The sequence below is a fragment of the Balaenoptera ricei genome, chromosome 3 (assembly GCF_028023285.1).
Source record: "Balaenoptera ricei isolate mBalRic1 chromosome 3, mBalRic1.hap2, whole genome shotgun sequence".
Lineage (NCBI taxonomy): Eukaryota > Metazoa > Chordata > Mammalia > Artiodactyla > Balaenopteridae > Balaenoptera > Balaenoptera ricei.
The window spans coordinates 42,502,329-42,522,212 of record NC_082641.1 but is presented as its reverse complement, the minus strand read 5'-3'; the positions used below and the strand labels follow the sequence as shown (position 1 = coordinate 42,522,212).

Below are 19,884 nucleotides of genomic sequence, written 5' to 3'. Positions count from 1 at the left end.
GGCCTCTCTTGTTGCGGAGCACAGGCTCCAGACGCGCAGGCTCAGTAGTTGTGGCTCACGGGCTTAGTTGCTCCGCGGCATGTGGAATCTTCCCAGACCAGGTCTCGAACCCGTGTCCCCTGCATTGGCAGGCAGATTCTTAACCACTGCGCCACCAGGGAAGCCCCTACTGCCTGCTTTTTGCACAGAACTGTTGTCAGAATCAAAATGAGATTCTGCCATGAAAGCAAAGAAAAAAGGATTCGAAAGACTAACAGATTCTTCCTTTGTTCGTAGTTCTTTGTACGATTACAAGCAAGTAAACCAACAATAAAATGCCTATCTCCCGACAAGACTAATAGCTGCGTGAAGGCAAAGTATATGCCTTTTCTCTGCACCTTTGTACCAGGTAAAGCCTTTGTTGTCTCTAAAAGAACATAGCGTACTATCCCAGCACATGTAGTAAAATGTACTTTCAAGCCCCAGGGAAGCTCTCAGTGATTAAGCTGGAAGGTCTTCCAAAGGATCATCTATAAAACACAAAATGCATACTAAAGTCAACATTTGTTGAGTGTTTCTACCAGGCAGGTGAGATTCTAAGTGTTTTACATGCTTTAACACCTGGGAGGAATATCGTATTATTATATTCCCTTTTAGATGAGAAAACTGAGGCATAGAGATGTTAAGTAACTTGCCCAAAGTCATACAGCTAATGGGTGTCAGAGTTTGGTTTCAAACAGGAAGGTCTTGCATCAAAGCCTAGTTTCTCAACCACTAAACCTCAGCAGAATAAAAGCAGATGCTGGTCACTGGCTCCTGGAGCCCATTTCCCTTGATGGGGGTCCTGTGTTCAACCCAGACAAAACCGGAAGAACTCTTGGTTCCAATTGCATTCAACCAGTCAACTCTACCCTTTTGAAAATGCAAAAACAGAAGCTCAGATGTTTAACTTGTCTTGCAACAATTTGTCAGGCAAGTAGCTGAGGTAGGTTGGTACCACTGCAGTCCTGAACTATTTAGTATCTAAAGTATCACAGGGTCTCAGCTTCAGGATCTAAATAGGTTTGGGGAAGTGAATGAATGTCTTGAATTTCATTTAGGCCTTCTGGAAGCCACCATCCCTGCTTGGTATACAAAACGCAAGCTTCGCAGTCCTTCTATTTGTAACTAGAGGCAGGATTTTACTTATCTAGGGCAAAGGACTCACACGGGGCACGCGTTAAACTTTGCAAATTTCCCAAACTATCTCAGATTCAAGTTCACCAGGCCTGAAGTTTTTAGCTTTTTTAGCTAGCAAACCAAGGGATTCCAGTATCAGAAAGACACTGCCTTGAATTTGGAAGGGATACTTCTTATCTGCCTAAGGCTTGGCTAAATAGAAAGAACTTGTGTGTTTTCTTTTTAAAGAAACCAGGACAAATCTCCTTATTCCCCCCTGGCCTGAAGCAGCCGCTCTGGTGGTCAGAGCACACAGCTCAGCTCCCCCTGTGACTCAGTCCCCTTCTCCACCGTTTGGCTGGGCTCCTGGGAAAGGCCACACCACTGAGAGGGAGCCCCACAGCATCCTGCTTCCAGCCCTCATTCATCCTACACACGTGCCAGGTTTGACTGCATCCCAGACAAGCTGGGATTCAGTTTGCAAGGCCCGGTTTCCATCCCCCGCTGGTGCCAACAGCTCACTGCAGTCGTAACCCTCTGGATTCCTTCAGAGGAAGCCACTTATCTGCTACACTTCCTTTGTTCTTCAAGGCTCTATCTTGGCATCTCCACCAAGGACATGTTTTGGCTGGATCCACTACCCTGGCCTCTGCATGTCTCTGGGAAGCTGAGCTAAGAGAAACATGACCCAGGAGGTAGAAGGAGAGAGGGGGGTTTTTGTCTGCTTGAATGCAGGACCCTGCAAGGGAAATGTGCTCCAGGGACCAGGTGCTCATTGGACCAGTGACCAGCATTTTCCCAAGATTACCGTGAGCCTCCCTCAACCTTTTCAGAGACCAGACTGCTGGCCAGAGCAAGGACATGCCAGCCTTCTCGGGATCTCTGGTTAACTTCTCCCTGTGCAACAGGACAGAGGTAGGAGTGAGGGGTCTTCTTGTCTCTGTTAAAGAGGGTCAATGTACAGTGCAGTCTGCGCTGACTCTGTTTGTGTTCTGCAGTGGGAGCTGAAACTTACAGGCCACAGCCTTCATTGACAATGAATAGCTACGGTGAATATGGCTGCACCCCCAAGTGCTTGTACAGCATAATCAATCACGTGCAACTCTGCAGATGTCACATCTACTCAGGAAAGTCCCGCACATCATTTTAAGTCCAGTTCAAATCTCTCTCCTCTCAGATACCTCCTCTGACCCCTAGAGGTTCCTTCAGCTAGCGGTGATTATTGTATGGCTTGTTCAGATATTTTATATGTGGTGGTACCTTCCCAATATCTTCTAGAGAAGACAAGGAGTGTCTTTTTCACCTTTCCATTCACCATGGCATCCAAAATTGAGCCTTACATGCAGTAGGTACTCAATAAAAGTTACATTAATAACAGCCTTGTGTAGAGGGGAAGAGACTCAGTCATGTGGACTATAATATTCAGCATTTATTTACTGGCAGAGAGACAAGTGAAAAAGGAATTGGTTGGATTGTTTAATTTGGAGCCCTTCTAAACATATACTAAGTGAGACATCCACTGAAACAATCACCTGGTTTAATGATAATGAACTTTGACTCTGTGATAACTGGTTACCCTTAAAACCATCCTGGATTTGTTTCCCTACAGAAGAGCTGGACACTGAGCACAGTTCTGTGAAACATTCCTTAGAGAGATTTCTCAGCACTAAATAAAAGAGTGGCTTCTCAAAGTTGCAAAAGACGTCCAGCTGTTAGTTTTGGCCAGAGACAAGCACTGAGCCAGGTCCAATCGGAGATGGCAGGAAAAGATAAACATGGCTGTATGATGTCACTGAAATGGCCTTATTTTCATCAAAAGCTAAATTCAAATACCCTCAGGGAGATGGGTTGTTTTGTTTTGTTTTGAATTACTACAGCTTTCTAAAATTCATTTTTACCTCTGTAGGTGGTGGAATTGTCCAATGGACTCCAAGTTCCATGAAGAGAGGCTTGGAAATCTGTACTCCTCTGGGTGCCTGGAAAGAGTGCTCACCAGTGACTGTGAAGCAATAGATTTGCAGTCTGAGCCCTGCTTCCTGTACCAGATCTTGACTGGTATGTCTTTCAAAAGGCAATGAGGTTCTGGATTCAAGTGTGGTAAATCAGAGGTGGCACTTGGTTCTCAGCAGAGTCAATGGATCCAGACCAGAGAACTCAGTATTTCTACTGACTAAAGAAATGGTAGGTCAGCTTTCAAAATGAGAAGAAACTCTAAGAAGAGTAGTGAGGGTGCAGAGTCCCTCCAAAGTGTCTCCTTTCCCACCCATCACCCCCAACACATACACATAGGTCTACTCCACCTCTCTCCAAAACCCAAATCCATCTTGTGTAAGCAGTCTGGGGATTCTAACTTTAGAAGGGGAGCTAATCCAGATTATCACGTCAATTCTCCCACCCATGTTCACAGAACAGGGACTGGGAGTCTCAAAGCACAGCAGAGCTGGGGCAGATTTGGCAAATCATTCATCTGCCAAGGTAAGACCTGATGATGCTTTCATCAGACACTGCCTGGTTTACAGAATGGGTTAACTGAGTGGAATAGGGAACCAACTCTCTGAATTCAATTCCTGCTGCTGCCACTCCTCTGATTCTGCTTTTTTGTGCTTCAGTTTCTTCCTTCATAAAATGTGATTATGAATCCTAACCTCATGGGACTCTCTAAAGGATTAAATGAAGTATTCCTTGTAAAGTGTTTAACATGGAAAGAGCTTAATAAATGTTGAATTATGTTATTTCTTACTTGGTCTTAAAGGAAAGTCTAATTTTCCTCCATAATGCAAGGATGGATTGATCTCTCAACTGAGAGTGATCTTGCCTTTCTATGCTCCTAGTTTCTAGTTGTCTCTTTTAGTAATTCGGACTAGTACTTTAGTCCTACTATAATAGGGGGGTTAGATGTTCACAAACTCTTCCAGGGAGAGCCAAGCCTTATACAACTTGGATAACACAAACCACTGTGTTAGTTGCTGTGGAAAACACACAATAAGCATTTAATCAATGTTTTAATTAAATTATCTCCTAGTTTCAACAAGAAGGAGACTCACCAAAGGTAAATGTAGTACCCTGGGCACAGTGGTTATAATAATCACATCATAGATGGCTTTATCTATGTGAAAGATTCTAACACAGTGACAAGAATCCAGTTGTCCTTTGGCTTTGTTAAACTGTATAAGTGTGATATATTCAAATTCATTTCAAACAGTACAGTGATGTACATTCTACACAGACAACACCTGAATCTGAGTGAATGGAAAAGTGGAAACTGAAATTTTAATTTGGTTAATGGTGATATAAAGTTTTCAGTTTTGTCACATAGCACTTGCACTTGTTGCTTATGTAAATGATCATTTTTCTCTCTCTCTGTTAGAGAAGCAGCTTCAAGACAGGAAGAAGAACATGGACTTTAATTCACAAATAAGTATGATTATACCCTGATATGTCGGGACACTAGGTTCAAAGATATGGAGAGACTTTCTCAAGAGCCAGGATGCAAGTCTCAGAAAAAAGTGTTTTAAGTGAGGCAATGTTTTTGAAAGTACTTTGTGAGCAGCAAAGTACAAAACAGCATCTTGTAAACCACAGGCATTTAATAAGAAGCTACTCTGCCCTAGTGGCCATTTGGACACTGTAGGTTGAAGACATCCTGGCCTTGAAAAAGTTTCCAGTGTAGAGGACACTGGTGGACTGAAGAAGTGTGTTCAGGACACCGCAGGGTGCAGAGGTGGGAGTGGCCACTTCTAGAAGGTGAAAGTAGAGGGTTTTCTCAAGAAAAACCCTCACATGAATTGACTCATAAAGATGAATAGCTAGATGTTCATCAGAAGGACAAGTGGGAGGAAAAGAGCATCAGAGCAAAGGAGTGGCATGGGCTGGGGAACAGCATAATCAGACTTATGGTTTCATATTCTTTGGGGCAGCTGCCTAGAGAAGGGATTGAAAGCAGGGCTACACTTCACTGTAATATATCAGCCAACAGATGGAGACCACTGGACTGAGGCAGTGAGGTCTTGAGGGTGAGGAGGCAAAGATGGTAAAAGAGGGTGTTAAAGAGGTAGAGTTGACAGAATTTGGTCACTCTTCAAGCTTGGAGGGGAGAGAGAAATGGGGGTCAAGGATGACATCCAGGTTTCCAGCTTGAAGACGGGTGAATAGTGGTGTCATTCACTAAGAAGGAAATCCCAGGAGGGGAAAATCATAATATAGTTGGCTCAATAATGTCCTCAGGTACCTTTCCTAGAACTGAGACATTAAGGATGACTTCTCAGAGCTCACCTTTTGATTCAGGGTAGTTTCCTTTCACTCACCTTCCCGGGATCTTAAGTAATAATTAACTGCAAGAGGGGAACACAACATCTCAGCTCTGTTTTCCAAATGATTAACCTGCAGTAAAACCAAAGGCAACATGAACTTCAAGTGGAAGACATAGGTGCATGCTCTTAGCAAAGTGTCCACGTGATTTGTATTTCAGTACATGTCAAGGCCTAATAAGCACCTGCTATATTTTTATGGTTGGGTAGTAGGATTTAATAGGACCCTGCTGAGATGAAAATTATACTGCCTGTGAACCCAGGCTGTAGGTATAGATAATGGAAACCTGCAATAAGGCCTGGGCTCCAGGAGCTCAGGGACATCTGCATGCAGGTTGAAAATTTTCTATCAGACAGCCTTAAGGCAGCTTAGGTAGGAGACCTCATCATGTCTGCTAACCTCTGTTGAAGTCAGGGGCTTCCCTGCTATAGGAATGTAGCTCCACAGGGAGCATGGCTTGGCTAATTGTCAGTGTCTTTGGTGAACATAGCTCTGGGTCAAGCACACAGCTTGGGACGGAGTGCTTGAGCTGGATTCTAGCCCCATTGGTCCCCTCATGTGTACCCTGATGCTTGATACAACTGGCCACCACCGTGCAAGGCAGCCCTGGAACCTTGGATAACTGTCTTTAACCCTCCTACAGTCCCCAGCCTGCAAGAGGGAGCAAGAGAACATATTATTGGCAATTGCAGAATCTCTTATAACAAAGCACGGTGTAAGGGGTATTGAATACTCACTGTGTGCTAGGCACTTTGGGGAATATGCAAGCATTTACTGAATTAATGAATAAAGAAATGAAAGAACATGTCTCTATTTATGGCAGTCCTATACGGGGCTTAAAACACATCCCTGGGAAGGGATGGAAGCAGAGAAGCTAAATATCATCTGATCATACAAAAACTAAATTTCTTATTAGTACAAAGAGTAGGGTTATGTTTTTATTCCTGGTTTTTCCCTTCAAATCCTAATGTCATAGATTAAAACACTAATTGCCCCATTTTCCAGCTAGAAGAAAAAGCCCTTAATCTTTAAATTCAGGATCTCGATGTAGATTTGTGTCTGTAAGCATGATGTGGAACCAGATCCTACCAGAAATCCTAAATAATTTTCTTTCCTTACTCAGCATCTCAGACCATTCTGAAATGGAAATCTTTCTGTTAGAACAGAACAGAGCATGCAAATATATGCCTAAGGACTCCATTTTTAAACAGTTTTGAAAAAAACATTAAGAACCCATTCTCTGTTGTATTACTTTCCAAGCTTTAGGGTCCACCATGGGAGGCAGGATGAAGACAGACTCTCCTCCAAGTCAATACATTCTGACATCTTTTCAAACTTGAACCCTCTCGTATTATTATTTAACCAGGAACAAACTAACGCCATCTTTCAGTGTAATTTGCTAAGTCACCCACAGATGGTTTAGAGCAGGATTTCTCAACCTCAGCACTACAGAGATTTTAGGTTAGATAATTCTTTGTTGGGGTTGGGGGGAGGTAGCAGTCCTGTACATTGTAGAAAGTTTAGCAGCATCCCTGACCTCTACCCATTAGATGACAGTAGCACATCTGCCCCTTTAGTTGTGACAACCAAAAATGTCTCTAGAATTGCCAAATCACCCCTGGTTGAGAAACACATTCAGAGTAGCCCTACCTCTCAAACCCAAGTTCAGTCAGACACAAGGAGCCAGATGGGCATCTGAAGAGCAACAGAGAACTACTCTACTTGCTGTTGTGATGACAAGGACTTAGAACAAGTGAGTTAAAACTCTCTTATTGGTCCATAAATTTAAGGTACTGAGCAAATAGTTTACTACAAATATAAGAAATGATTTGATCTATCAACACTGCCCAACTCTAAGATCTTGCTGATTCTTTTTTACCAGGTAGAAATTTCTAAAGACAATTATAGTGTCTTTTCATAATATATCTGTCTATCAATAGTCTTAGTAGCAAGTGACAGAAACCGAATTCAGTGTGGCTTAAGAAAAAAAGAGAAGCTTTTCATTGGGTCATGTAACAGAAAATCCAGGGATAGAATTGTCTTTAAATACATCTGGATCAAGGTATTCAAACAATGACATCAAGAATATTTCACTTTCATCTTTTAGTTTTATTTTTCTCCGTGTTGGCTTTATTTTCAAGATGCTTTCCCAAGATGGTGACAGAGACAACCACTGAAGGTCCAGGCTGATCTCTTAGAAACAACGCCAGTGAAGAGAGAAGGTCTCTTTCCCAAGTGTTCTGGCCAAAATTCCAGGGTTAAGTCTCATTGGCCTGACTTAGATCAGGTATCCATCGATGAGCCTATCATTGTGGCCAAAGAAATAGAACACTCCACATGATTTCCCAGGCTTGTAAGCACACACTGTGGTACACAGCCTCTAATACGACCTCCATTGGTTCCTGTCTCCTGGTTTTCCTGACGTCATGTATTCGCCCCTTCTTGAGTGTATGCTGGACTCACTTCTAATGAATAGAATTCAGCAAAAGTGATAAGATGTCACTTCCAAGATTGTTACAAAAAGACTGACTTCTGTCTCACTCACCCTGGCATATCGTGAACTGCACTATGAAGAGGCTGAAGTGGCAAGAAATTGATGGCTGTAAGAGTCATCAAGGACTCAACACCTGCCAGCAACCATGTGGGTGAGCTTAGAAGCAGATCTCCCCCCCCCAGTTGAGCCTTAAGCTGTTTTTAACACTGACTAACATCTTACTGTCTTGAGAGAGATCTTGAGGCAAAGAGAGACAGAAAAAGCTACACTCAAATTCCTGACCCTTAGAAGCTATGAGATAGTGTTTTTTGTTCTAAGCCATTAAATTGGGTTATTTGTTACATAGCAATAGATAACTAATACACACATACACACCCCTAGGAATACACGATGGAGACCTTTTCACCAAACACCATGGCCTGAGATTGGGTGAGACATAGCTCCAAAGAAATTCTGGTGCTCAAAAATACATATTCATTATAACATCCAACGTAGACTGTGTTGATTGAACATATAAGCTTCAAAATAGGAAAAGAAAGCACTCTTCTAACACCCTAGCCTTAGAGGGAAAACTGGTAGGCTTCCACATGACTATCAGGAATCAATTTGTCCTGACCTGGCTTACAAGAGACTTTGCAAAGCCACATGTCCTGGGGGCAGTAGGGGGAGCCCAGTGTTGACAGCTATTTTTTCCTCTATTAACCCTGGAGATGGAAACTGCTGGAGAAAAAGTTTAAGTGGAATTTTTCTATTGTTTTAGACCTGTCTGCTCTGGATTTTTAGTTTCCATTATTACATAAACCCTGAAGTCCCCCTGTTGACAAAGACAGTTTTTGTTCCCATTAAACAGGAAATTGAACAGCTTAAGAAGAAGCTGACATATCGATGAATCGTTTGCCACAGTATCATACATTTGTAGTTCAATTTTGAAATAGTGGCATTGAGGTCTTGATTGAAATTTTTCTTCCAAAATGTCCTGGAAGCACTAAAATAAGTTACTTGTAAGGCTCTGAATTGCTTCAGGTTCTCCAGCAAACACGATATGTAGAACAGAATTCTTCTTTTCTCACTTCTATGTCCTAGTTTACCATGCCTGGCTCATGGTAAATACATTGGAAAAAATAAACCCCCTGTCCAGCATTTGATCACAGTAAGAGTGAAAGTTAAGTAAAGTACTAAGGAGACAATGACTGGCTAATGATAACCCACTGGAGCCCAAGACTCTCTAAATTGCCCACAATGAAAAGTCACATAGTGGAGAGAGTTTAGGAAGTGACTTGAATACTGGGAGAACTCAATGTCGAGTACTATTAGGACCATTCGAAGTATATTATTTTATGTAGCTTCTACAGAGTGTGGTATTTGATTGACACTATATTGCATGATTAATTTATTTTTAGATAGTTTGATCTAGTAAAATGCTGAGCATAACATTGATGGATTTAGTCAATGTGTGTTTTCAGATTAATAGCTGCTCAATGGGCTACTAGATGTCTGTAATCCTTCCATTAACATTGAGATTTTTACTAACCACATTTCTTTATAATGAACTGAGCACACTTTTTTTTTTTGGTTGTGTTGGGTCTTCCTTACTTCATGCTGGCTTTCTCTAGTTGCTGCAAGCGGGGGCTACTCTTTGCAGTGCGCGGGCTTCTCATTGCAGTGGCTTCTCTTGTTGTGGAGCACGGGGTCTAGGCATGAGAGCTCAGTAGTTGTGGCTCGTGGGCTCTAGAGCACAGTCTCAGTAGTTGTGGCGCACGGGCTTAGTTGCTCTGCAGCATGTGGGATCTTTCCGGACCAGGGATTGAACCTGTGTCTCCTGCATTGGCAGGCGGATTCTTAACCACTGCACCACCAGGGAAGTCCCATGAACTGAGCATACTTTTAAAGATCTGCTTACTCATAGATGAGGTTAAAAAAAAAATTTCTGTTCTGTTCCTATGACATAACTTTAGTGAAAGTTCCAGACGCTAAAAATCGTGGAGAAGAAAGGTGTATCAGATGAGACCTTTGAAGTGCCAAGCTTTCCATCCAAGGCCCAGGTAAGAGAGAGTCTTATTTGTCTTTCTCAAAAAAAAAAAAAACTCAAAAACTTTTTTTTTAAGTGTATTTTCTTAATTTGCACTGATCTTCATTTCCCAAGACCATCATAATCTCAGTAATGGCAGGAGGACAGTACTTCTCTAGCTCCAACCTACTCACACATTTTTGGGGAGTCTAGCTCCCTCTGAATTCTCCCAAGTAGCTGAGGAAGTTCCTGGGTGTATTAAGTGAATGTAGGACTGGAGATGATTTGGTTATGTATAGAAAGCACCATTGCCTCCTGCAAGTTCTTTTTTTTTTCTTTTTAAAATTATTTATTTATTTATTTTTATTGATGTATAGTTGATTTAAAATATCATGTTAGTTTCAGGTGTACAGCACAGTGATTCAGGTAGATAGATAAATAGAGAGATAATAGATAGATAGATAGGTAGGTGGATAGATAGATAGATGATAAATAGATAGAGATAAATATATTCCTTTTCAGAGTCGTTTCCCTTATAGGTTATTTCAAAATATTGAGTATAGTTCCCTGAGCTATAGGTCCTTGTTGGTTATCCCTGCAAGTTCTTGTAGTTGCAGCATGTAACCTGCTGGTTCCTTCTCTCCTGCTTTGAAGACTGCTGCCTCAGTGTCAGATAGGACAGATCCCACCTGCCCTGTTCCAGAGACATGCTGGCCTCTATGTCATATGCGCCAGCGGTCCCCTCACTGAAGTACAGCAGTGCCTTCTGCTTTCAAGCTCCTACAGAGTCGAGCAAAAAGGCCCCTGATTCTTTTAGTTGTACTACTTCATCTCCCTAGGACTCTGGCACATGTTCTGGGGGATCTGGAAAATGAGCAAATCCCAAAAGTTGTAATTGAGCTTTCTCCTGAAGCTGGCTTCTCATCCTTGAGCCAAGTTTGTGTAGAGGACTCTCTCTGCCCTAAAGGGTGAGTCTTGCCACCCCACTGGCCATCCAGACTTGTCTGCAAACCTAAGATACAAGCTTAGACACCCCAAGTTCTCACACCAGGTGGTAAGCACTGTAGATATGAGTTAAGTAAGACTGAGCCCACATGTGAAATATAACACAGTGTGCTTGGGGGGGATCCAAAACCATTTTCTTATATTTCTTGTATTGATCTTAATGACAGAAAACTCAAGAAACAATTAGCATTGACTATGGAGTATAAGCAAACTAATTAAAGAATTTTTTTTTTTTCAATGTCTGAAACATTTATATTAACATATTTCCATACATATTTCCATACAAATACAAATATAAGATTCTAATTAAAGAATTTAACACTTATTTTTCTCTGCTACAAACATGGCCTAACTTTAAAGTATTTTAGCTTGTCATGAAGAACCAGGCTCTGAAATCAAACCACCACTTGGAAGCTATGTAAATTCACCTTGTCACGTAATCTCCCAGAGCCTCAGTTTCCTAATTTGCAGAATGGGGATAACACAGCCATTATCCCATTGTATTATTATCAGGATTATATGAGCTAATGAACATAAACAGAGCACAGTACATGGCATAGAGTAGGCACCCAGCCAAGCTTTCAGCCGTTATATGTATGGCTTGTGTGTGGACATCGAAATTTCTTTATATTATAATACAGATGTTTAAAAGCATTCTCATAGTCCCACAAGGTCAAAGCATTTATGAAAAGGCTTGTTGCTATTTTAGAAAACCGACCTCAATTCTTGATGAAGAGTGACATTTCTAATTTTTCCTGCTGGTATGTAAACAGCACAAAATTCTCACAAATAAATAGCCTCATTTTGTATAAACATTCCTAGCTCTCTCTGCAGTGGAGGGCAGCTCCTCACGAATTCTTTTGAGAATGTTCTGGCTTGTCCCAGAATCAATACCTGCCGAGTTTACTATTCAGACCAGATTATTACCAGGCAGTTGGAGTGGTCAAATTCCCACAGCCAGTTTTCTATAAAAATCCCCAGTAATTGAAATGGGAGGAAAGTACCCAATAAAAGTCAGTGTGAATAATTTAGCACAGTAGCTGTCTGCAGCCTCTGAGGTAACACATTCAAGGCATTTTATTAGAAGAAGCCACTGTTGTCTCCAGAGCCTCCTGGCTGCAACCCACCCATCCCATGAAGAACAGAGAGAGTGGGGAAACAAGCAAGCCTGGGGGATCTAGGATTAATCCTTCTCTGATACTTGAGAGATCCTGTGAATGCCGAATGTGAACAGTGATGTTGTACTGTTCAACGGTGATGTTGTATTTTTCTAAAGGTCAGTGTTGAGAAGCATCATGACTAGCTGCAGTGGTCACTAAACAAGGGCCCTGTGTCCCTCCCTGGCTCTGTCGATCCCTTCAAGGGGTGGACACGTCTGCTGGGGATAGAGATAGGCGGGCTGCTGTTTCATAAAACTAGCCTCAGATCTTGATGAAGAGTGACATTTCTGGGACTTCCCTGACAGTCCAGTGGTTGGGACTCAGCACTTTCACTGCTGGGGACCAGGTTCAATCCCTGGTCGGGGAACTAAGATCCTGCAAGCTGCATGGCGTGACCAAAAAAAAAAAAGGGAGGTTTCTAATTTTCTCCTGCTCCTAAGTAACTAGAACAAAATTCTCACAAATAAATGCCCTATAACCCTAGTCAGGACCAGTCAGAATTTGGGGACACAAATGGCAGAAACCCAACTCAAATTAAATTCAGTAAAAAGGGAACTTGTTGACATGTACTACTTATAAGAATAGAAAGTTACTCACAGGACTGAATGAATCTCTAGATTAGAATGAAGTTCACTGGTATGGAATGAGTTTACTTTAAAAAAAAAAAAAAGAAGTTCACTGGATCTGATACCTGGAAATCAATGACCCAGGTCAGAGTCTCCATGTCTCAAGGCCTGTGGTCAGAGGGGCAGAGATGGACATCCAATGCCAGAAAAAGGGGTTTGGAAGAATAATGTGATGAGGAATCAAATCAAAATGAGAGGTTCTGGATATTCTGTGAGCTATTCCAATTACCTGCATGCTCACAGAAGCCATTTCAAGTTGGTATAGGGGACTTCCCTGGTGGTCCAGTGGTTAAGACTCCAAGCTCCCAGTGCAGGGGGCCCAGGTTCAATCCCTGGTCCGATCCCTTGTCAGGGAACTAGATCCTGCATGCCATAACTGAGATCCCACTTGCCCCAACTAAAAAGATCCCCCACGTGGCAACGAAGATCTGGCTTGCCATGACTAAGACCCAGCGCAGCCAAATAAATAAATATATTTTTTTAAAAAGTTGTATAAAGCATATTGCCAACTGTTATGGATTGAATTATGCCCCCCACCCCACCACAAAGCTCATATGTTAAAGCTTTAACTTTCTCTATCCTTCTGAGTTCTTGGCTGAGACCCCTGTAATAAAAGACAGATTAACAACAGAAGAAACAAACAGAAGTTTATTGACTTGTATACATCATGTATATGTGGGAGATACCCAGTGAAAAAGGAGTAACTCTCCAAGATGGCTTAGAACTCCAGCTTAAATTCCCTCTTCATCTAAAGACAAAAGAAAGAAAGATGTGGGAGGAGGCCAGTTCTGGGAAGTTATCTGGAAAAGCAAGGTCAACAGGAAATAGTTTGTTATACAGATTTAAGCAGATACCTTCTCCATCCATAAGGTTCTCTTGTGATTCAGTCATCCTTCTCTTCCTAATACAGAGAGGGAGAGCTCCTTTATAAATGCAAATGTTCCTTACAAAAGGGTAACTTCTACTTCTTCTGTGCCTGCTGTTTCTCAAAATAATCAGCTCAAAATAATCCTTATGCCAAAGAGGCATATTCTGCTACCCTTCAATATTTATTCCCCTAACTCTTTTCCTGCAAGGTCACCTTAGGCTGACTGTGCCCCTCAACCAAATGTTACATCTTCTCTCAAGGCAGTTTGCTCCTACATGACTCTCTCCTCCCCTCAAAGCCACAGGCTTAGGATGGAAACAGCTCTGCTGGTAGCAACCCTGGGACACTGTACTATCTCTTCTGCTTCTTCTATGACCACACTTCTGCAAATAAACCCTTTCCAAATCATCCTAATTTGAGTGTGACATCTGCTTCTCAGACTGATAGAGCTCTCTATAAAACAGAGGTGGAAAAACTGAAGGACAAAACCTTCTTTTCCCCTCCACCCAGAAAAGGATCACAGATAGTGTCCACAGTACACTGGGCTGGGCCCTAACACATAAAGTTCATGTCAGATGAGAAAATTTTTTAAATGTGCCATCTGTCATCAGAAGTCACTTGCTTAAATAATAATGTAGGCATTTAAATTGCTTTGGGGTGTCTTTTTCACCTTTGTTTTCTAATTATACTTATATCTTAGAATCTGTGGCCACAGTATTGAGGTCAGCTCATTAATTGGAACCCCTCTTTGTCCATAATTTTTTTTTTTCTTTTTTAGCTTCCAGCATCTTTTATTTTTCCTAGAATCTGGATACAATAACTCTAGCAGGGGAGTGTTCAATACTATTTAGGCTTCACATTTTAGGTTAACTACTTGAATATTGTAAATGTGAATGCACTTTCCCATAACTGGGAAACTAAAATTTGACGTAACTCATTTACTCAATACTTATGTAACCATACAAAATTTTACATGCAACATGAGCTTTCATATTATAGAATTTGACCTTCTTACAAACTAGCTTACATAACGGTTACTTTGCTTATCTGTCCTAACCTGTGAAGTGTTGTACCAACGCTTTTCTATGATGTACTTAAACAGGTGAATTCTCCTTACATAAGGGTAAGAAACCTGAAGCTTCAACCCAGAAATATAAAATTCTTTTGTTTCAGCAGACTTAATACCAGAAACAGATTATGGGTAACTCTTACCTAAGTAGTAAGTACTATAGGAAGTTACAGTGTTGACCAAAAGAAAACACAGGCTTCTCATTAAACTTTTTTAATGGGTCTCAAATTCTGTGACAGATTTTTGGTCAAGTTGTAACAAATAAAAAGTACTGATTTTAAAAACTAATAACTTAAAACTGCCACACACAAAACAAATGGTCCACAACACATTCTCCTTTCCTTCTGAAGGTTTTACGATGCATTGTTATCATTAACCAGTCTTTTGCTATTAAACTTAAATGGCCAATTGAGACAAACAGTTCTGAGACCGTTCTTCCACCACTGATTAAGACTGGGGTGGCAGGTATTGGGGATAATATTCATTTAGCCTTCTGAGCTTTCTGAGCAGAGTTGGTGACCTTGCCAGCTCCAGCTGCTGTCTTGTCCACTGCTTTGATGACACCCACAGCAACCGTCTGTCTCATGTCACGAACAGCAAAGCGGCCCAGAGGAGGATAGTCAGAGAAGCTCTCAACACACATGGGTTTGCCAGGAACCATATCAACGATGGCAGCATCACCAGATTTCAAGAATTTGGGGTCATCTTCCAGCTTTTTCCCAGAACGACGATCAATCTTCTCCTTCAGCTCAGCAAACTTGCAGGCAATGTGAGCTGTGTGACAATCCAGCACAGGTGCAGAGCCGGCACTGATTTGGCCTGGATGGTTCAAGATAATCACCTGAGCTGTGAAGCCAGCTGCTTCCATCGGTGGGTCATTTTTGCTGTCACCAGCCACATTGCCACGACGAACATCTTTGACAGACACGTTCTTGACATTGAAGCCCACATTGTCCCCAGGAAGGGCTTCACTCAAAGCTTCATGGTGCATTCCAACAGACTTCACTTCAGTTGTCATGTTGACTGGAGCAAAGGTGACCACCATGCCAGGTTTGAGAACACCAGTCTCCACTCGACCCACAGGGACAGTGCCAATACCACCAATTTTGTAGACGTCCTGTAGGGCCAAACGCAAGGGCTTGTCAGTTGGGCGAGTTGGTGGCAGGATGCAATCCAGAGCTTCAAGCAGTGTGGTTCCACTGGCACTGCCATCTTTACGGGTGACTTTCCATCCCTTGAACCACGGCATGTTAGCACTTGGCTCCAGCATGTTGTCACCATTCCAGCCAGAAATTGGCACAAATGCTACTGTGTCGAGGTTGTAGCCAATTTTCTTAATGTAGGTGCTGACTTCCTTTACAATATCCTCGTATCTCTTCTGGCTGTAGGGTGGCTCGGTGGAATCCATTTTGTTAACTCCAACAATTAGTTGTTTCACACCCAGAGTGTAGGCCAGAAGGGCATGCTCATGGGTCTGCCCATTCTTGGAAATACCTGCTTCAGATTCACCAACAACAGCAGCAACAATCAGGACAGCACAGTCAGCCTGGCATGTGCCTGTAATCATGTTTTTGATGAAGTCTCTGTGTCCTGGGGCATCAATGATGGTCACATAGTACTTGCTGGTCTCGAATTTCCATAGGGAGAGATCAGTGGTGATACCACGCTCACGTTCAGCTGTCAGTTTGTCCAAGACCCAGGCATACTTGAAGGAGCCCTTCCCCATCTCGGCAGCCTCCTTCTCGAACTTTTCAATGGTTCTCTTGGTGATCCCACCACATTTGTAGATCAGATGGCCAGTAGTGGTGGACTTCCCCGAATCTACGTGTCCAATGACAAACGATGTTGATGTGGGTCTTCTCCTTTCCCATTTTTGCTTAGGTTTAGTGGTGGTTTTCACGACACCTGTGTCTTGGCGGCAAACCCGTTGCGAGAAAGCTGTCCATAATTTTGACTGCTCAGGATTTCCATCTGTGACATGGTCAGCAATGTGTCATGCTTTTATTTTTGTTTTTTCAGAGTTTAATATCTGAAAAGTAAAAAAGGCTTCTCTACAGTGGTGAGGATTTAATCTCCTGGGGAAGCACTACAAAGTTTAAAAATTTGGGATTCCTGGGGTTCCCTTTCCTTTTGCCAGTGACCTGAACTCCTTCTCTCATTTCACCAGCTCCACATTTAATCATTCTGTACTTCAATGGCAAATTGCCCATTTGTTTAATGTCTACTATCTACGAGGCATTGCACATTATTTTCCTTCTCAAACCAACCAACCCTATGAGGCACATCTAATCATCCCATTTTTATGACCAAGGAGACAAGTTTAGGAAGGTGATCCCTTCAATATGACCCAACTTGTGAGTGGCAAAGGATGGGAAGGCACCAGGTCTAAGTGATCGCTGAGAGCGTGATCCACGCCACCTGGGATTCTGCTGCTGCCTGCTGCCCTTTGACCTGCTCACTCCTCCCACCGTGTACCTTCACCTGACTCTGTAATACTTCACCTGGAATGCTGTTCCCACCGTGATCCTCCCCTCCCCCTGATTTAGACCTCACCTCCAGCATTTCCTCCATGGCTGACTTTACCCAACTGTGGGGCACGGCTATTGGCAGATTAATACACAGAGATACGAACAAATGCTTTCCAGAATTCACTCAGAGATATAATCATCTTGTTTGTGGGGTATTTTTGTCTCCTAAGCTAGAACTTCTGTTTCTTGAGGCTGAAATGCTATTTTCTATTTCTTGGGCACCTCCACCTCACCCTCCCCACAATCTATTTTGGTCCTCTGCACACAGGACATCCTCAACAGATGCCACTGACTGACTGGAGAAGTAAAATACTGGAAATTTCGAAAAGTCTTGCTTGTGAAGGGGAAGTACACCATTCCTCCCCTGCTTTTTAAAGAAATATTTTCTGAAGAATACTGTATTTTCCCTTGTGATATTTTCCCTTGTGATTTCCCTGAGGAACTAAACAGGAGCTGTCAGAACTGCTGGTGGAGAGATTTATTTGCACTCAGTGCTCTGTTCTGTCTGTCTGTTGTGCTTTATGAATTTTAAAGGAAAGGAAAGGAAACCTTTAGGTCAGGAATTCACCTGTTGAAAGGCTTCATGCTAGAGCCTACAGGAAGGAGAGGCCTTGTGGCTTCATCAAGAGTCAGAACACTGCTCGTGTGTTTTGCCTGACCACTGACTTTCTTAGAAGGGGACTTTGGCAGGGTTGTTTACTCTCATTCTATGCCTCAATATTTAAATCTCGAAATGAAGAGAGCTCCTTCTTGTCTAAGGACATGGGGTGCAGGGCAAAGGGAGTCTGCTACTCAAAGATACAGCCAGCTTAATGTGATTGGAAGGGCCCTGGAGAGATTTCCCAGCCCCCAAATATCTCCCGTTGGCTTGCTCCAGGACAGATAAAGAAGCCTCACGTTTACCTCATCTTCATTTAGACAGTGAGGGCCTGGTTCAAATACAAATGTGTTATCTAGGAAAATGTGATACTGTTTTGCTTTTATTCCATGATGCACATTTCACCCACATTTTAATGTTTCTGAATCGAGATGCATTTCTACAATCACTGTGACTCTGTAATGTAGTAGTGCTTCTTTATTCCCCCTGAATTAAGTTCATTGCTATTAAATATATAAGAACCTCTAGAAAACCTGAGACACCTGGGACCCACAGGAACAGGTGCCAATTCAGGAGGTCTGGAAAGTGATGAGGAATTTGCATTTGTAACAAGGGCCCCAGGTGATTCTGAGCAGGGAGCCCTGCTTCAAGAGTCCCCAGTCATTTCCTTAGTTCAAAGAATCTGATCTTTATGGATCTTCGTAGTCAGTTTGTAAGGTGTGTCCTATGGAGGCTGCTTGGGTCCTCAGTCACTGGGTGTGCAATTCAGAACCAGGCACTGGGGAGAGACCTGCCCTTTAAGCATGGCAATCATGGGTCCTGCATTTTCTCAGTTCCGCTACGCTCTGCCATTTTTCCCTGAAATGCTCATATTTTGACATCTAAACTCCATCTCCCAGATGCCTTTCACTTTCAAACATTTCACAGATACTTTCATAAATTAGGTTAGTTTCTGCCCTTGAGAAATTCACACTCCAGTGAGTGGGTCTTGCAAACTGACCTGAGCAGGATTACTGGTGCTAAAATGGGAGCCATCCAGGAATTGTTAAATCAAGGGTCAGCTACTCTCCTCTACAACTGTTACCTGATTATGATCAAAGCAAGCCACCGGCAAAATTCTGCTGCACCTACAGACACTTATTAATAAGAAGTTTATACAACCTCGCATGCAAGGTTCTCTCAAAACAATTGCCAGTATTCCAGAGGCAGGATCCTGTCACCAGTATAGCCAGCATGAGGCAACTAGAATCCTCCAAAGTTCATGACTGGACCCAAACCCAAGTAAAGTCTTACCTCAGGCATCATTCTAAGGGTACAGGTTATAATTCTAGCTGAATGTGTATATCCTATTCATGCAAGAGTGGAAGGTTTCTAAACTATTTTAACTTATGCACTTATCTTGAATATCTTTATATTCATCAAGGAGATCCCATTTCTAACTTTCATCATGTTAATCAAATGCCACAAATTTCACCAATAAAAAAAAAATTCTGACACAAACTATGCTAATTGGCAAAGTACCCATATTGATGAAGATGTGAATAACAGAAGTTCTTTGCCTCTGGATTATACATTCTTGATTAGAGTCCAGAAACATTTGGTTAGAACCTAAACTAGGTGGCACACACATAAGACAGCACTGTATATTCAGAAGTATTTAATAACAGATCTCTTAAGACTGCATCAGACTCACACACACATTGTGGTACAAAGCAACAATGCCTCTGGGAGAAGTATGTAATGGAGCTCTGAGGACACAAACAAGAGAGTGACTAATTCTATCTGGCAGATGGGAAGTGAGGGGGTAAGGACAGAATATCCTCACAGCAGAGATGGCTGAAGCTGAGTTTGTTTAAATGGGTAGGAATGTATCAATCAGGCAGATTCAGGGTACACCCAGCAAAAGGAAACAGCGCAGGCCTAGCACAGAGTCTTGAGAACTTACACACCTCACATTGGGGACCTGATGGGGAAGATGGGCTAGAACTGTAGCCAGGAACTAGACAACAAAGAACCTTCTAGATCCTGCTCCAGGGTTTGCTCTTTACCTAGTGGGCAGCCAGAAGTGAGACAGCAATCTCTT

The 19,884-nt window shown here is 42.3% G+C and overlaps 1 protein-coding gene and 1 pseudogene across 1 annotated transcript in view; both read right to left on the bottom strand.

Moving 5' to 3' along the window:
* The window catches only part of SNX18 (sorting nexin 18), a 282,915-nt gene that overhangs the window by 192,153 nt on the left and 70,878 nt on the right, over positions 1-19,884 (bottom strand). The window lies entirely within an intron of this gene.
* LOC132362230 (elongation factor 1-alpha 1-like) lies at positions 14,957-16,588 on the bottom strand (annotated as a pseudogene).